Source organism: Accipiter gentilis, chromosome 10, assembly GCF_929443795.1.
Source record: "Accipiter gentilis chromosome 10, bAccGen1.1, whole genome shotgun sequence".
Taxonomy (NCBI): Eukaryota; Metazoa; Chordata; class Aves; order Accipitriformes; family Accipitridae; genus Astur; species Astur gentilis.
The window spans coordinates 31,173,813-31,190,890 of NC_064889.1; the positions used below are offsets into that span (position 1 = coordinate 31,173,813).

The following is a 17,078-nucleotide window of genomic DNA, read 5'->3' on the forward strand; positions in this document are numbered from 1 at the left end:
TCTTGCGAGCAATTTTGTGCATTAAATAACCAGAACAGCAAGATATCAAGGCTACTGGGATGAACACATGTTTCTAATTGGTAAGAGGATCTGGAATAAAAATAGAGAATTGTTACTCTTGCTATGTTTAGATACTGACCAGCAAACACCACCACCTCCCCCCCCAGCCCAAAGGTGGGTCATGTTTGAATTCCTAACTCAGCTGGTTTTAAGGAGGGAGAATGAAGAAGAGAAGCTCAGCTCACTTCATACAGCTGTTGCTTACCCCAGAGCTCTGCTGAGTGGCTCACCCACGCATCTCTCTCATACCCTCACTGATTCTTCAGATCCTCTTGAAGCCTCTCCCCAGGTACCGTTCCTCCTCCTGGATCTGTGGTTCTCTTCGGTTTCAGTCCTGTAGCAAAAAATTGGGGTGTGAAGGGCATGAGGAACTGAGCAAAGAGGCTGTTAGTTGGGTATTTCCCTTTGGTCCGTAGTAGCCCAAGTTTGTTAGCATTCAAGACATGGTTTGAAGTTTCTATTTTCTACGTGTTCTGCAGGGAGGATTAATGTGCAGAACTTGGGTGATATTTCTTATCAGGTTTGTAGTATGATGTTAAGTCACTCTGTCTATCATAATTTTGTTCAATAGATATATTTCTGGTGGCACAGATATACTCCTGTGCCACCAGATATTGGAATAAGAGTGATGGGAGCCATCTAAGCATATTAGAAAGGAAGTCTGGAGGTGACTTGATATGAATCTGTTGCTCTTGGTTAGATTTCATGTGGGGAATTCTATGAATGGAATAGCTCATTAATCCTTGAAGAGCTTCCAAATTTTTTCAAGGTTGATTAATATTGGGATTTCTGGCATCATTGTTGTATTCCTTCTTGTGCATTGATGCTTAATCTGCAATGGAGCTTTTTTTCAGAGTCCTTTTTCCACATATGTTGTAATATTTTCCTAAACCTTTCACTCTTAAATTAACCTTAAGGTGTGGAGGACACTTTCTGTTTTTTCTTTTCATTCCTGTGGTAATGTTCTGTTGCATGGCTCTCCTCTGCACATTTCATTAAAGAAAATAACACTTAACCACTTTCTTGCAGGTGAGATTCATCACTGCAAAATTGATTCTGTTTACTCCCAGAATCAAGTTTCCTTATTCCCCTGATGATACTAGTTTACAGATGTATCAAGTCCCAGCCTGTGCATTGAGGCTTTGCCACAGTACAGGTTGCTCTGGGCTTTATTTCGGAGATCATCTGGATCCACAAAGCTGAGTGCTCAAAGGGTCTTGTTGATGTGTATTGAAAGAGTCTTGTAGACTTGAATGGGATGAGGAGTTCCCTCCAGAGATGCTCTGGAAAGTCAGCTGGGACTGGGAAACAAATGGGGTTTCTTGTAGTTTGTTGCTCTATTGGTTTCCTGTTGTCAAATATTTTTATTTCCTTTATTCCTCTAAAGGCTCAGTTCTGGCTTTAATGAAGCTGTGGGTAAGGTGCATTATCTAATCAGGCTAAAGCTCATGTCCCCTGAAGGAGCATCTAATCCATTAAACCTCTCTGCCATCTAAACACTTCACTTTCCTTTTCAAGCCTCCTCCTTAGCTCTTTTTTTTGTTCTCCTGTCAGGTTAGGTCTTCAGTCTCTTTTCCTTCTCTTTTCTGGATCTCCTCCAACATGTCATTGCATTTTTTTTTCCTTTATCTTCAAATATGACTTTAATCTACAATCTGTGGAGAGTCCCTGCTGGGAGAAGAAGAAAGTATTTGAAGTGTTATATTGTTCATTACTGAGGTTGAATTGTTTGCTAATTAGTCAACAGGATTATTGTATGGCTACTGGGGAATAACCATAAAGATGGTGGGTTTTTCTACACACACACCCCCCCCCCCCCCCCCCCCCGTTCTGCAGCTCTACATTAGCAACTGCTTTAATTGCCATATGGTTCTTCCTCTTATGTCCCATGATGGATCTCTCTGCTCCCATTCAGTGCTGGAGGACCTCTGCTGGCTAATCAAAGTACTTTTGTAATAACATGAGGGGTACTTAAATATGATCATATTGTGGTTATGCAATTCCTTATGCTGAAGTATAATCCATCTTCTCTGGCTGGAATGCACATGATTTTTGTCTGGCTTTGTCTGCTCAAATGCTCTCTCTGTGCTCCATGATAAAATGTTAATGGGACAAAATACAGGAAATGTAAATCACATGGAAAAGGAATTAGGCATGAGATGATGATGAAAGACTGCTCTGATCTTGACTGTGCGTTCAAATAAATTGTGACTTCAACTTCTGTGGAACAGGACTGGGTCTGACAAAGAGGACCTTTAGGATATGTTACAGAAAGGTGTTGGTAGTAATTTATTTACTTTACATAAGTAGCTCTTTTCCTTGCTAAGGACTTCTGCCAGCAGCAGCCTGTGGTTGCTTCTCCAAGTTTGTGTAGGGGAGGAGGGAAAGCGAGGAGAAAGACTGATTTGAAAAGAAAGTACTTTGGTTTTATTGATAGGGAACTGAGATCCATCTGGCAGCAAGGGCTTGCGAAGTCTTGAGAGTGTGCCATGTATTTTTAACATGAGCTTGTCCTGCATAAGTAGGGAACTTTTTCGTTGTCAGTATTCCCTATGGAATGAGAGGGCAAAGAGCAATTACAAATGGGAATCTTTTTTGGCAGAGATGTTAGGAAGAAAATGTCTGTGGCTTTGAGTTTTGGGAAGACCTATGGCAGCATCTTGTCCAAAGTATAGGGCTGTCTTGCAAAGTGCTTGTGTATCTTGTCAAGCACTGGGAAAATGTCCCTGTAAGACCCAGCTCTTCTTACCTCCCTCTGATGCTTTATCCTGCCTGTTCTTAGCAAGCTTTGGGGTGGGAGGTCTCTGGTGGCTTTAAGGGTAGGGCTTTTTCAGGGCTCCTGGTAAAGATAGCTCCTCAGGGCCAGCAACTCTTGCAGGGCTGTTAATCTTCTGTATGTACTTCAGGCAGTCATAAATACATTTCTAAACATTATGGGCTAGTTACCACAATTCAAATTCTCAGTAAAATGTACAGATCTAATGCTTGACCTAGGAATTTCCAGAGGAAAAATATATATACACACACGTATGTCCACAGATGTGCATATGGACACACATACATAAAATTTCTGCTTTTATATTGCTGGAATGCCCTAAATGTATTCGAGTAGTTTCAGTAACCAAATCTAAGACATAAGGGTTATCAATTACACTGGGAGAGAAGCAGTAGTTTTCCAGATTGAAGGTCCCTCTGTGATTATGAATGCTTCTCTTGCACCTGCTTTCCACTGATAAGGGATAGGAGTAATAAATTCTTCTAAGATTGCTTTTCTCTGGCCAGGCAGTCATGTAGATGAAAGACCACAAGCTTCCATCTGTAATGCCACGTTTTGGGACTTACATAGGGAGCAGCAACAAGGAAGAGGGAAGAGGAAAATTGAAGCAGAATGATGATTTTAAAAAACCCAACCCAATCTTTCTGTAGAAACAGTCAGATAATTTATCTGAATAGAGAAATATGTTCCTTTCAGCAGCATAAGCTTTAAAAGGTGCGTAACTCTGGTTAAGAGAGAATCCAGACCTGTAGACTGTTTTCCCCTCGCTTGTGTGAAGCCCAGGTGGTGTATGACCATCAGCACATGCTGCTCCAAACACATTTCAAAATTGATTTTTTCTTCTTTTTTTTCTGATGAGTGTCTGGATTATGCCCTATGCTGCTGCTCTGCAACATTTCCCCTAACTTCTGGGGAGATAAGGGGGTGTGAGTCACCTCCAAAGGTGGAAAAGTACCTTTTGGTTTTACAAATGTTTAATTTGTGTAAGCATTTCTGCAAATCCTCCTGGGTACCTTTTTGTATGAATATGTCTATTTATTTGGTTGTTTGGCTTCCTGGGATGACTTTAAGAGTGGCTGCTTTACCATAGCGTTCTTGTGGTCTGTGTCTGACCTCTCTAATCCTCCTTTCTCTTATTCCATGGAAATGACAATAAAAGGGGCAGGTTAACACTGCATGCTTTCCTTCTACAGGTTTTTATAAAGCTGTCTCATACAGAAAGCCTGTAATAATGAATGGAAAATTGTTGATGACTACAGTAGGATAATTAATCTGGCCAAGCTTTAAAGGAATTTTTAACTGGGAATAAGCTACACCCACAGACCCATTTTCTTTGTCCTTTGTATTTTATATGAGTTTGTTTTCTCTGTCTTTTGTCTACAAGGTGCTTTTGGTAAAAGATCAGACTTGCAAAGATGAAATATTTTCCATTCTTAAAAACCCGAAAGTGTAAAGCATTATTGCAAAACACTTTGAAATGAATTTCTACTGAATAGAAAGACCTGTTAAAGAAAAAAGATCATAAAGCAGCAAAAGATACCGGCAACTGACAACTTAGCTGATATAAGAGCAGCTCTGTGAATATAACACCTATTCATGGTATAGCATCAAACTGTGTCTTTATGGAGCACCATAGCTGCGTTGCATGAAACTTTGATTAGGAAGAGGGCCCTGATAAGTGATCAAAGAATAACTTTTTGGAGAAACAAAATGATGTTGTTAGTAATTCAGCTGAAATATTTGCCTAGGAGGCTTCTGGTCAATTGCTTAGATATATTCTAATTTTCTGCTGCCAGTAAGTACCAGTGGGTTGATGCAGAATAGTAAGTACCAGCTTCAGAGCAGCTACTGCCCTCGAACACTGCATGTAGTGGGGGTGCAGTGGAGTTGACCAAGTTCCTTCTCCAAAGAGGAGTTGGAGAATGAAGCAGGGAGTCAGCAGCTAGAGAAACTTCGGGTAGAGCTGTCTTTGGGGGTAAGACTCTGGTATCTGCCCTTTTCTTTCTGCATTCCTTGAGTGCTGTGACTTTGACCCAACCAGGAGCAGTTATGGAGCAGCATTAATAGTACTGGGCACAGGAATGTCTTGAGAGAACTTAACAGGTATAAATTATTGAATATGTCGGTTACTTGGTTATACAGGTGTGGAATAATTGTTGGAGGTGACTTATCGATATGATTCCCCCCCTCCCCCCCCCCCCCCCCCCCCCAAGGGAAGGTGAACCTTCAGGGTGGAATGCGGTGGACATGGAAAGAATTGGTTCCATGGTAGCTCCCTAAGCAACATAACCTGCAGCTTTAGATGTTAGCAACACCAGGGGAGCTTGGTGTGCTGACTCTGAAAAGTAACATGGAGGGTGGAGCAGAGCAGAGACACCGTGGCCAGGCTCTGTGATCGCAGGGACAGGGAACTGGAATGACAGGAATAAGAACAGTTGGTCCCTGCATTGAATCCACTGAAGCAAGGAGGTAAAACAATGGGGGTTCTGTTGAGCTAATGGCCTGCTTCTGATTTATATCACACGTGTCCAGTTCTGGTGTACTGACACGCAACATCAGGTCCTTTGGGTGAACTTTTCTCATTATGATATCATTATAATACCAGAACACACCTCTACACCAAAAGTTACCCACCTCCAAGGTGTGACCATCCCCCCACTGAGCATGCGCTCTGAATTTTCTCTAGCACATACCTTTAAAACCAAAGCGAGAGAACTTTATACCAATCAAAGTAAAGGTGTGTATGACTAGAGTCACTCAAGTTCCACCTAAAAGGAAAAATAGGATAAAAAGACCCCCAAAAGGGGAAGACTATTAGGGAAGATACTATCATAGACAAGTTGGGAGGACATCGCTGACTTCTAGAATCAGTTGACAGGCTGAACATCTCTTCCCCCCCACAGGGACACCTACTGGGTAAGAGTTGAACACTTGGCTTTAGTGAGTGCTTCCCTGGGAAACTTGGAATTCTTTAAGAGCTCTTTTCTTTCATAATTTAATGTGCTTGTAGTCGACTATTATTATTTGCATGTGCTTTGCAGACAGTGTATTTATCACCAGCAATCCAAAAGAACCTGTACTGTTGCTTTAATAATTAATCTAGTTGTGATAGTTCATTAACACAACCAAACTCCCTAAGTCTGGTAGTTCTCGTGCGTTGAACACAGCTAAGCTTAGAGTGCAGCGTGCTATAAGCGCATCCATCATTGTGATAGTTCAGCATATTGAACGCGACTGGACTTACAGTGCTGAATTGAACATTACTCAGAAACTAAACCTAGCTGCCCTCAGCCCCTCTGACATCTAAGGATAAGCTGGAACACAAGGGGGTTAATTTTCTGCCAAATTCCTTTACTCTTTAATGTGACAACAGGGAATGATCACACCTCTGCAATGTGGCTTCAAGTATTTGAGGGGTTTTGGAGCTGGCTATAATAGGGAGAGAAACCTGTGAGTTATAAAAATGCTCTGGACCTCATTACAGCTTTTTCTGCCTCTTGTGTGTGCTGCACAGTCACACTTATCCAGGAGAGCAGATGGTCTGGGGGGAGTCTAAACCTTTCACTAGCTTGTCAGTGTGGCTTACCCCTAACAGAAGAGCAGGTGAGATTGTAGGACTCACTGATTGCGGCAGCCTGTGGCACAACACTCAGTTTTCCTGAGCCCAGCCTAATATTACAGACAAATAAACGTTCAGTCTGTAACATCTTGGTAGAGTGTTCTACCCATGATCTGGAAACACCACAAGTGCTCTGATAGCATTGTGCATCCATTGCATCCTCTGTTTGCAGTATTGTTCCAGGTGTGCTTTCAGTCCGTGCATCAGCTGTTCCTGCTCATGCTGCCCAGTGTACAAAAGACGTGTCTGCCCACGGCTGACAGCTTGTGAGTGCCATAGCTGGTGCAGGTCAAGGAACCTCGCCTTGTAAGAGGCTTTTTGAGTAACTTTTCACCACTGCTTGTTAAATGTTCCTGAGGATGACACAATGAAAACTAGGTTGATTAAACCATGAGATGCAGAGAAATATCTAATTATTAATTTCTAGCTGTTCGCTTACAGCCCGTTGGTTTTCTGCTTTATTGCTGTTTGGAAAATGATCTTTTATTTTATTTTTTTCCTGTCTCTTCACCCTTTTTCTGGCAGGAAGTGTTGACTTCTTCCAAAAACCACAATGAGAAACCACAGTTTTTCAGCCAAGTGCAGGCATCTTTGTGGAGGGGGGAAAAAAAATATTGACTGGATTCAAATCCAACTTCCTAGCAAAAGGCAGTTTTGCTAAAAAATGTGGGTAGCCTAATTTTCATTGAGATAGATGAAAGTTCTTATATTGAGCCAAAGCCTGGTGTCTAACTCTGGACAGAACTCTCTGAATGTGATGGAAATTTTGACTAAATAAGGGCAGTGACATTTGGACTGTGTAAGGCTCCTTGTTCTGACTCTGCTTTTCAGCATGTAGCTCTAACATTAGCTGTCACCTGCCAAAATGTTTCCAATAAAGAATTCCTTTCCCCCCCTGAAATTATAAAAAGACAGCTGCTGCTTCTCACTTATCATTGATTTAGGTGTGTTTTGTTTATAGCTAGATTTAGACAGAATGAAAGTTTCTATCTAGTTTTGCTGCTTCGCATCCTGGCTCTTGTTTCTAACTTGCAATTTGTCCCCATGTCCCAGTGGCCAGTCCGTGTGTCCATTGATAGAAGGTGGTGTTACTCTCCATTGTAAAGTCCACGTATCTGGCATGCATGAGAGTTCTTTCACACGTGTTCTTCCCAGATACCTTGTGCATCTTGGGGAAAACATGGAAACGTGAGCTTGCAGAACCTCTGGTTTGTTCTTATCCCATTACTGATTAGTTGTGTTGGAGAGACAAAAATCTTTCTTCAGGTCAGTGGTTTCAATGGGAGCAGAAGCAGTAGAAATGCAGCAAAAATCACAATTAATGACTGTTTAATAACTGAAAGGTAGGGCTTGATTTCTGCCTTTGCGTTATGAGAAATAATGAGGAATATATCAGTGTGAGTTGCCCTGGGGCCTGGGAAGCTTTGAACCTGGGTGGGCAATGGGAGCATTTGACTGTGTGCAAATGTTACTGGAAAATCCACAGGACAAATGCAGCCATTTCATGTGCCATTTCCCAATTTTTATGCTTTTGTCATTTCTGCCTGATTAAGGTTTTCTACAAAATGTGAAAATTGCTGTTGATTTTTTTCGGTTGGAGCTGGTAAATCACTTATTTGAAGCTGGACTGTGTTGCAAAATGTTTGCCTACTTGAGCTTTTTATCTTTAAATGACTTGCTGTGATCCTTATCTTATTTCAGTCACCCTGGCTCAGTGCTGTGTCCACCTTGTTGTGGGAGTCTAGAAATTCCCTGCTCATCTCTGGTACAGCTTTTCGGTGTTGTTCCTGAAAGTGAATGTGTCCTTCAAGTTGTTGCTTGAGAGATCAGTACTGAAGCTTTCAGTGCCAACTGAGGGGCTTGGATTCCTTTTGTGTTATGGTATCGCCTGAGCATGGTATCACCTCTTATGGGCCAGGATGACTTTGTACCAAGTAACCCGGAGTATAAAAGAAGGGAATGAGAGTCTAACAGTACCCAGTTCTCAGCTTAATGGATGTGCCGGTTCTTTAGATGTTTCTGCAATGTCATTCTGAAGTTTCAGGGGCACTGACGTAGTACATGTTGGAGCAGGCAGGGTGGATGCACAATATTCAGATGGTTGCACTTCCAGGATTTGCACATGCTGGAGAGCTTTGCTCCTGAAATAAAGGTGGCTCCTGCCACCAGGAACATAAGCTATTGGATTCCCTTCCCTTGTCATAAAACTTGAGCAGGCAGGAGGTGTGAGGTTTCCCAAGCTTGTCCTTGCTAGTGGCAATCGCTGCTTCCTTTCCACTCATGGCTGGTTAGGATGAACTGTCTGTCCTTCCACCCTGTCATGCAATTCAGAAAGATATCAATACAAGCCAGCTCCTCTTTGGTGAGACTTGCAATGCCACAGGCTCTTTGGAGGGCCACAACAGTGCAGCTGCTCCCCGGAGACTTTCTCAAATGCTCTGGAGTCTGGAAATGATGCCACCATGCTGCTATGGTGTCAGATGGCCTTGTCTGGCCTCTTCTATGTGTTGCTTTTATCACAGCTTCCAGCAATGCATTTGGTTCACTACATCTTTCAGATAGCATTGATTTCAGATGAACGTTTCTTATTTCAGATTTTCTCTCAATTTCTATGTGATAAGGAAACCTGTTTTTTTTACTTATGAGACTACATAGCATACATTTGTTGGAGGGTAATTTCACTAATTCTCGGTGGGTACACTGACAGCACAATTATCATCTCACTTGACAGCTGTTCACTTGAATTTTAAACATCCAAAACACATCCAAGGGCATTGGATGAAATTGGTGGTATTACTGTCTGTTGCTAAGAGGTGTTTAGCTTTTGAGGAGGAGAAAGTCTATATCTGCAATCCCAGAGAAGTCATAGCAAAACGTGTAGATGTCAGCTACCTCAGGAGAAGGGATTTGGGAAATATTATCAGATTTAAAAATGAAAACTACAACCAGTGAATTACCAGAGACAGCAGTTATGATCGAATACTTGAGCAAAGGAGATTGCCACATTTTACCAAAGGTATTCTGCCTTTGACCAAGTTTCCTACAGAGTGAATGGGAGGGGCAGCTGCCTGTGATATTTGCTTTGACTTTCCTTCACAGCGCAAGCTGGTTCTGCCATGCATTGCTCTTTTCAAGTACGATGTGGGAAAATGAGCTGAAGTGTAATCAGGTCCTGCTGGTGATCATGTGAGTGTTCCCAGTGACATTGATGCATGTTGGACTTGAACCCCTGGAGCAAAACTTTCACATAGAAACAGCAATGTGAGTGAGGAAAATGTCAGTTGGAGATTCTTCATCAGTAAATGAAACCTGATTTTTGACAACCCAAACTCAAACATGGTATCTTAGAGATATCAGTGTTTGGCCATGTGCATTCAGGGGATGAGGCTGAAACCCTGACAGTAGGTAGATGACAAGAGGTGAGACTTCAGCATCTCCAAGGATTTATTTCTCTGTCATCTATCAGTGCTTTTTTCCTCCCTCTTGCTAGGATCCTACTTAGTTTGTTCAGCTGAAAAGGGGGAAAAAAAGTCAAAACTTTCAGAAGGAGCCACGGATACAAATCTCATTAAATTTTACTCATTTGAATGTCCCTGAGATAGGACACAGTGAGAACCCTGAATCTCTGATAGCTTTTACAAGTCAAACTACTTAAATAGACTATGTGAGTATTTAAAAATAAAAACTACAGAGAATCATTAAACAGCTATGAAAATCTTGATGCCTTATGGTGAATTGTGCTTTCTGCATTTTTAATGCAGAAAGCATTAATCTCTTCTCAGTGTGGGCCAAGATGCTGTGCCAGAGCTTCGGGGAAGAAAAGTTTGGGATGACTTCACTGCTTGACATGTTTCCCCATTCAGAATGGACGAGAGGATCTTTTTTTCTGGTGGTTGTAGCATCTTCTGTATTAACTGGTGAAACAGTAAACCGGGAAATAAATGTTAATGAGATAATTTCATTTAACTCTCTGCTGAGGTCTGCCTCCTCTGTTGCCTTGGAGACAACACAGCTATTATCTGGCAGGAAAGTGAACAGGCCATATAGAATTTGCCTGAAAAGTGCACTTGAGTTACTGTTCTGCACTCTTCAAGCAGCTCGTGTAGCTTCTGTTTTAGGAACAGAGCAGTGGTTCTCTGTGTCCTCCCTGCATCAGAAATAGAAATATGTTTGTCAATAAATAGGTTTCATTTTCTATTTATATTTGACTAAAAGCTGAGGTCAGAAAGCTAGGCTTTGTGGTACCCTCATAGTAGAAGAGATGGTTTAAGATCGTGAAGCATTTTTGATTGCACTAGTTTTAGAGGGGTGCTCAGGGCAGAGCTCACCTCCATGTGGAGCACCTGTACTTAAAACCACAGAGTGACCCTGAACAGACTGGATGGGATCCTGCAGTCCTTCCTGGGGGGTGTTCAGCAGTTGCAATAATTAACATCTGTGCAGTAGAAATTCTGGTTATTATCTGTGTTGCTGTATGAAGGATCACTCTGTACAATTACAGACTTTACCTTTTTATGCATTCTGTTGAGCACTTCTGTAGAAAGTGCTGCTGGACAGCCTAAGTATTCAAGGACTAGACAGGACTAATGCATGTGAGCTTTCTAACCAGTATTCACCAAATTTGGCAACAGTTTCCCATCATTACCTAAAATTAATGTAATTTGTTCCTCATTCCTGTTGCCAAGGAATAGGCCTGTGTTCTCATCAGCCCTTCTGACTGCCAGTTGCTTATTTGATTTTCCCCCATTCCTGATAAAGTGAAACAGCTAAGATCCATCACCTTCCATCTTGCCTGATTTAATTACATTACTTTTTCTCTTGAATCTTTGCCCTAGCTTCACCTTTTGCTCCCCAGTACATCTGCAAAGTTCCCCCAGGTCTCCTCTTGTGCACCTTTTTGTCCTTATCTCCTGTAGATGTTTCCATTTCGCCTCTGTCCTCCATTTTCCTCCCAGCAACATCTGTTGCTCCCTCTAAGTCTGCTGCTGCCTCCACAGCACTAGATAAGAATAGTTTCCTAATGGATGCACAGCAATATCTTTCCCTTTAGAACACGATCTTTTTTTGTAATATTACTAACCACGGTGATTGTTCAGGCCTGCATTTGCCATTGTACATGTTGTACTTATTGTGCTTTCAGTCTGTGCAATCAGCAGGATACGGAAGGGATTCTTTGGCACCCTTGCTTAGTGATTAGTAATTGTATAGCACTTTGAAAGCTTAAAGTGCCATAAGAGGGATAAGTAGTATTATTAATAATGACATGCTCTACTATACAGAATGGAGTTTATGCATATTCGTGGTGATAATCCCTAGTCTCCTCTTTTCCAAAGGCTGTTGTCTTTGTGATCTGCCTGTATCTTATCTTCCTCGCACCTATCGGAGTGCTTTTCAAACAGCTTTTCTTCCTCTACTGATTAAAGGCACATGGGGGGGAAAAAAAAAAAGATTCCTCTTAACACAGAATTCAGCCTTCAGGATTCAGTGCTCTTGCCCAGATGTGGTGGTCACTAAACCATATTCGGGGACTTTGATGTAATCAGTTTTCTACTAATCTCTCTGATTATCTATTGCTGGCCTAAGATCTGCCATTCATTAAAACCCATTTGGTTTCAGCAGCATCTAAGGTTTGATCTGCCTGGAGGAGTGCTTTCCCGTGTCCAGGTAATGTTTCGTCTGTGCTTTTACAAATTAATTTATTTTTATGTCACTCCCTGTAGCTTCTCCTTGGAAAATCAGCTTTTTGGCTGAGGAGGAAATTAATAAAGACATGGAGAACATCTGAATCTTTTGTTCTCTTAATGGCCGAAGCAGAGTTGATGCAAAGTTTCCCCCCTCATTTTTCAAGTTGAAAAAGCTGGGTAAATTTTGCGTGTTTACTCCTCAGCTATACATTTCTAAAATGGTGGGTCACTGCCGGGGCTTGGTGCAGGGAGAGCTACGAAGCTCTCGGAGGAACTTGTGTGCTTGGGTTTGCCCAGGCTGGCTTGGCCAGACCTTTCTGGCCAGGATGCTCTGTGTTTTGACCTCCTGTTTTTGCACTGGTAAAGCTCTTCCTGATGGTTTCCCACACCCTGGAGCTCCAGCCCTGAGGGCAGCCTTCTGCCAAGCACCCTGACCTGCGTCTCTGGCTCGGGCTTGTAAGAACAGTCTTAAAACCCACCGTGAGCACTTCCGAGCTCTGGTTTTGCGGGGACTCTGCCACAGGAACCTTCAGGATGAGATGAGATATTATTTTATGCACATGCCAAGACCTCTCCTTGTTACTGGTCTTAATCTCATCATAAGGTGGTGATACCAGCCTTACAGATCTAAATCCAGATCTCTTCTGGATTTAGTCAAAATTGTCTTTGAAACATTTGGTTTGGGTGACAGCAGGGAGGCTGTCATCAGCAATTCTGTCTCTTCCAGGCTGAATATTATACATCCTAGTGTGGCTTCCTTGTGTACTTCTATGCTTGAATTTTAAGGAGGTTAAGGCAGGATGTCTGGAAGAGATGAGTTTTGATGGAGTCAGAGGAGTTGTACGTTTGCTAAGTGATCATTGCACTCTCTTGGCAGGACCCCTTTCAGCACAAAAATACATGTGTGTTCAGTAGGACATTGGCATCATCAGCCTTCAAAGAGTGTGCTTTAAAACTTAGAAGAGCCAGCAGCTCTATTCATTGCCAGCCAACTGACCTTGGATATTTTTGCAGGACCCTCTCAGGTTTCCAGAGCTGGTAGCAAAATTTTAGTGTAATTGTAACCTTTCTGCCACTTTACCTGGAGACAAGAAAGGTAATAGTATTTCTTTGGGTAAGGGAGGCACAAAATGAATAAGCTGGGTAGTATGGCATCTATATAGAGCTTATCAACGTGACTTAGAGGAAGAGTGAATTCTGAGACAGCTGTGCTCCTGAGGAGCTGTTGAAGGAGTTTTTTTTTGCTGAGCTCTTAAGTGCGCTCTCTGGGGAGAATGGGAGGAAAGGAGCTGAAGATAGAAAATGGTGAGCCAAGACTGAATCCCCAGAGAAGGCATATGTAAGTGCTCTCAAGTGGTGCTTTGCAAGTATTTTTTATTCCTTATGTGACTAGAACATAATTTGAAGTTGTGAGTCAAAACTTGAAAGTGTACTTCAGTTTTGCCAGCTTTTAAAAATGATAGCTAGGGCATTTAGGCTGTGGAGGTGTCTTTACAAGAATTTTGACTGTATTTCTCAGCTCATGTGGTGGGAGAACCAAGGAAAAGCAGGGACCAGACTCAATGCAGAGCAGCAATTAAGTGACTAGGGCTCCCTTCTCCAACCTGGGTCACCCTATGAACCAGGCCACCAATTTTGATAGGGCAGAGAGTCCTGAGCAGATACCCTGGTAAGTAGAAAGGAGGTTGGTGGCTGTTTTCATGGATAGATCAGAAACCAGAGCCATCAGTCCTCATTGTGGGATGGAGGATCTGGTTGCCTACTTTTAGGCAAATCTTGTTTCTCTGAGTGTCCATGATAAATATTTTACCGTGATGTCTAGAGTCGTCAAGCACTTCTTGTTCTTCTGTGCTTAATTGGAAACTGAGGATATTCAAGACTTGCAAAAATTGCTTGCCTCCAGTTGGTTGTCCAAAGTGGGAGCACAACAAATGAGGACCTTGTTCTAGTAGAGGTCCGCTTGCCTGCGCACTCAGGACTCATGGTGAGAACCATGTATCTGAAGAGCCTTGAGAAAGAAAAGGTGAATATTATCAGGGAAATGCTATTTTTACTACCAATCAGGTATATCTCCTGCTAGGTTAGAGAGTAAGAGGGGAGAAGGGGCTGGTACTTGGGAACTGCAGCCTTTAGAAGAGGCTGGAGTCCCAGGTGTACAGTGGAGACACAGAACTTACTATGCCTGTCAGGTAGGAAGATGCAGAAGAACTGGGTGCACTGCATCTTTTCTTCTGCCTGGGAAGCGGTGATAAATCATTCCAACCATGGAGTTTTTCAGGTGGGTCTGTGAAACTGCACAAGTGACTTGCCAAATTCTGTGCCTCCCTCCCATTCTGGCTTATGTCCTGCGGTGCAGGCACCCTGCCTTGGGACCTGCTGCCTGTGGTCTGAAAAGCAGAGAGGCCTTTCCCTCCCTATACGCATGAGATTTTTTGGTATATCATCTCCTTTTTGACCTTATTCTCTTAGAAATTCCCAGCATCGGTACAGGAAGGGCCACAGAAACATGAAAATAACTTAGTGGAGTGTGCCGAAGGAGAGAATCAGGCCTTCAGAGGAAATTCATTTTTTATTTTTAGAATACGTGATGACCAAAATCAAATTATCAAACCCTTGCCAATAAAAAAATCAACAATATTGAGTTGATGCTTCTCTTTCAATTACCTGCAGCATGTTCAGAGACTTGAGCATAAACAGCAATTCAAAGCTGCCTACTGCATAGAGGCTTTAATTAACTCTAATGATAATTGCAGAGCATGTGTTGCCATTTTGGGCAACAATTACCCAGCTTATCTGGGGAATCTTCTGTGGGTGAAAAGTGGTGGGGGGAAAAAACCCCTAGTATCTGAATATATATACTTGTTGCTAGCTCTTAGATTTTGTTAGACAGAGGAATATGCTTTCAGCTCTGAGGGCACTAAAAAATGCATGGTCCTCACTGCATGTAATCCTCCTGCCATGCAAACTCAGGAGAAGTGGGGCCTGGTTTAGCATTTGTTTTACTCTGACAAAGCAGTACTGGTCTCTTGGTTTACCTTTCAGCATTTCAAGAATCTTTCTGAATGGGGACAAAAACATTGAGTTTTTCTTCCCTAGAAGTATACATGCTTTGAAAACATCTGAGACTAGAATGGATATATGTTGTAAGAAATCTAGGTTATTTCAAAGGAGCCAATGTTAATAAGGTTGGCACCCATGGGTTTTAGGCTCCAAGCTTCCTTCAGCTGTCTTGAAAAGCCCAGCCTAAATGTAGCTGGTTTTGAGAGCACAAACAGCCTCTTTCTGTGAATGTTCTTAGGTAGACCTATCTTTATTAATTTTGGAAGTTTTCTTGGATGCAGGTGGGACATATCCTTAGTGAGCAAACATAATTCCACTGACAACCAACCTCAAGTGACCTTAGTAGCTTTCCTTAAATGTATGCTTACTCTTCCTTCTCCTTTTCTATGATTCCATTAGAATGAAAAGTATTGAAGATTTTTGGTATGTTAATCTCACCCTAGAAATGGAGTCCCAACTCCTTGGGGTTCCTGTTATTGTCTGTTGTTGTAGGGAAGTTATCTCACAAGTCACCTGCTCAGAAGCATCACTTGTTAAAAAGTGAGCATTTCATTTTTATTTCAAAAAGTTGGAAACTAAGTAGAAAAACTTGCTCAGCGTTCATTTTTGTCTGTGTTTTTTTCTTTCACTGGACATGTTTGATGGACATTCTTTCAGAATGTTCTTATTTTTGTAATAAGGACTGTGAAATGATCTGTAAATGTTGCATTCCACATTTATCAACATCTAAAGCATAAAAAAATGGATGAAAAGCTGGATTTCTTACTTTTGACTAGAAGAGGTTGAAAGAGAACTAGTGCCATCAAGACACAAAAGAACCTCCCTTACAAAGACTGTTGTGAATGTGAAGCTGTATACATGGACATTTTGAAAACTAAGCTAATGGCCTTGTTTCAAAAGTCAAAACAACACAGCTAAAATGTGTCTGTTTTTTCTGCTTACCGATGTTACAAAGCATATCAGATGTGCAAAATTTTTTAGAGATGAAAATAAATTTTAGAAAATGCTTTGCTACAAAGGATGAAATGGGATAGTTGTATTAATTGTTTATAAATCCTAAGCTGTACTTCCTGCTTGGAAAGGATGAAAAAGAAACAAATAGAAGATAATCTTTAAAGAACATGTTAGAGGTTCTGTATTTGGTAGAAACATTTCCTTAACCTGAAGAGACCATGAGGTGTTTTAGTAAATCTTTTCATATATACGCTGTGTCCTGGTCTTAGCTGTAATAAGCTTGATGCAAGCCGTGGGGAGAATTGCTTAATTCATACTTCCCTTACTAGTTTAGCCTTATTATTTCAGCCTTAGGGCTCTTGCAGGGGTGGCTTCTAGTTCAACTGGCAGTATCTACCACTGGATCTGACAACATTTTGGGACTTCCCAGTGGGTCATTACTAATAATTTGTGTGTGAGATGAGGGAGAACCAATAGAGAAAACTCTGAACCAATTACTATGCTACTATAACAATAGTAATTTCTGTCATTTTGAGTTCAAAAGGAGACAAGGACCCTTTTGGACATAGATTGCAGTTGCTGGGTATCATTATAAATATATTTCTTGGTGACTATTTCATGCTGAGGCTCCCTGGAGTGTTCAAGCTGATGAAAGGTTGGCGAGTCCTGTTTTGCATCAACTCCAATCAGGCACCAATTCTACAATAAAAGGCCTGGAAATTATTCTGAAAGCTCTATACCACCACATGGTATATGCTTGCTGAGTACATATGTGTGATTATGTGCATTGTCCATTTGAGGGGAAAAAAAACCCCAAATATTTAAAGCTGTGCTTTGTCCTCACTCAATTATGTATTTTTAACAGTGCTTACTTTCCTAGAATTTTGGGGAACCGCTCTTGACTCTCACCATGACATAAAACCAT

General features: G+C 41.7%; 1 protein-coding gene across 1 annotated transcript in view; it reads left to right on the forward strand.

Annotated features, from left to right (window-relative positions):
- Positions 1 to 17,078, forward strand: part of CD7 (CD7 molecule) — a 192,158-nt gene that overhangs the window by 32,646 nt on the left and 142,434 nt on the right. The window lies entirely within an intron of this gene.